Here is a 2,368-nt window from a genome sequence, read left to right as displayed (position 1 = left end):
GTAGCTTAAAAAGTCTTTTGTAAAATTATCCATTACAATGAATAATGTGGCCTTAGCAAACACAGTAAGTATTGTGGGCTTCAAGAAGAAGACCTGAAACATCAGAAATGAAAAACTTACTACTGGTTGTTGGAGAGGTATTAATCGTATTGAGGTTATATAAATGAATCAGATGTCTTTAGACTGCCTTGTCCTGCTCTCCATTCATTTAAAACGACAATGAAAGCAAGATCCATTTCCCTTTAACTCCTGAAACAGATATGAAAGGTCTAGAATGATGGCAGACAAATCTGAGAGCATCATGGCAACCTGTTGGCAGGTTATTTATTTTTTAGCTTTTTTCTTGGCTCCTTTATCCATTTTCTCTTGTTCTGCTTTTTCCTTTTTCTTCTCTTTTTTCTTCTCCTCTTTAGCCTCCTTATACTTCCATATCGGTGGCTCTAAGTAACCTTTGGTTAGCTTCTTCTTCTTCTCCTTCTTGGGCGTTGGCTCTCCAGACTTGGTCACTTTGATTTGGGGAACGCAGCCAGTGGGGAACACGCTATTGCGACGGGCCATGCTGCGCGGGACGAACTTGCGGACTCCGTTGGAGGCCATGGAGAGCACGCTGCCTCTCCGATCCGAGTCGGAGCAACACGAGCCCAGCGACACAGAAGAGGCGGAGGTAGATGCAACAGAGATGGAGCCATTGCTGTGTCGCATACCATGTTCCTCAAGCCTTTTCCCAGGGTGCATCTGCATCAGTTCAGGCACGGCCAGGCGCCTCTTTCCAATCTCCGGAGGGCTCAACGGACAAAGAGGACGGCATCCGGTGACCACCAAGGGACTGTGGATGCTTGTGGTTATGCGCACCATATGGTCCATGATGCCATTGTCCTGGGGGTCATATGGAAAACTAAAGGTGAATGTGGACTACAGGCAATGGGCGACTTTCTGTCCTGTGCTTTTTGTGGCTGTGGCCTTGGCCACTAGCTCTTTCAGGTCTGGCCACTCTGGGACATATGTTTCACAGAATTGTTCAGCCTGAGGCCTGCTGTTCAGCCGTCTAAGTCTGTTTAATGTCTCAAAACGACCTGTCTTCAGAGCCCATTCTCGTATATGCTTCCCCCTTGTGGCATCAACAACATTTATATCGGCTCCTAGCAAAGCAGAGACATAAGGAGACCATATTACATTTTTTCCTCATAGCTTACACACTAAAAATCCATTCTGTTAGCCAGATATCCAAATGCATATTTTTGTAAAAAAAGAAAAAGTGTTTTATAGCACATTCTTTATAGCATAATACCTAAGAACAAAACTATATTTATGATGTGTCTTTTTATCTGCCGATTTGCTGTAAATTTTAAAGAGATTACAGTAGCATTATATTTCAAAAAAAGGTCTGAAAGACCTTCATTCTATTAAAAAATCATGCTTATTTTGTTTTTTAAAAGTTTAATAACCGTTTTAACAATTGAAGTTAGTATAAAGTTTAGCTAAGTTGAATTTGTGGCTATAGTTGCTTAGGTAGGAAATGCATAAATGTGTGAACGTTATTGGTTGCAGGGCTAGAAAAATATAAGCAGTAGTTTTTACCCCGCCAAGTGGCGACTTTGGGTATAACATCAATGTCTAGTCTTGAAGGACTTTACATTTCTCTGTTTTAAATGAATTTCATTTTTTGTCAAATCAGATTAACCAACCCAAGTGTGAAAGAACAATCATTGTTAACTTTTACATATCTCTGTTCAAACAGAGCAAAACACATTTACATGATTTTTGAGGAAGAGACACTTTATCTTTCAAGTTGGGGTACTTGAACAAATCATGTTATTTAACTAAATGATTAAATGGGGTACTTCATAAAATGATATAGTAATTAAGAACAGGATATATTCAAAATTAATTTAATTTATTTTAAATTAATTTAATTATTTATTATTTTTTGTTATTGTTGTTATTATTATTATTAGCTTGCTCAACTTTTGTTATGTAACCAGTATTTACTTGTCCTGTGTCATAACAAATGCAATACAATTCAAGACCACTATGTTAGAGCAAGTGATAACATCATTATTGTAAAGAATGTTGAATTGATTGTATTTAGGTAAGTGAAAGCCCAACTGACATTTCGACTACCTGCATTGTAGGTACAGTAAGTGTGGTAAATTGTCATGTCTAAATAATCACCGGTAAGTGCACACATGGCTAATCCATTACTCGCCGTGAGGGCTAAGCGATTATCCAAGGGATCAGGAAAGAAAATGTCCTCAGGTTCGTCTTTTAAACCTGCTTGCGCTTGCATCGTGTCACCACATCACTGAGCTACTGTTCTTCAAAAGTTCTTTACATACCATATATATATATATATATATATATATATTAC

At 38.4% G+C, this 2,368-nt stretch overlaps 1 pseudogene; it reads right to left on the bottom strand.

Moving 5' to 3' along the window:
• The window catches only part of LOC107681942 (ankyrin repeat domain-containing protein 33B-like), a 9,936-nt pseudogene continuing 7,568 nt past the window's right edge, over positions 1–2,368 (bottom strand).

Source organism: Sinocyclocheilus anshuiensis, unplaced genomic scaffold, assembly GCF_001515605.1.
Source record: "Sinocyclocheilus anshuiensis isolate Anshui unplaced genomic scaffold, SAMN03320099.WGS_v1.1 scaffold2090, whole genome shotgun sequence".
NCBI lineage: Eukaryota > Metazoa > Chordata > Actinopteri > Cypriniformes > Cyprinidae > Sinocyclocheilus > Sinocyclocheilus anshuiensis.
This window is presented reverse-complemented; position numbering and strand designations above follow the sequence as displayed.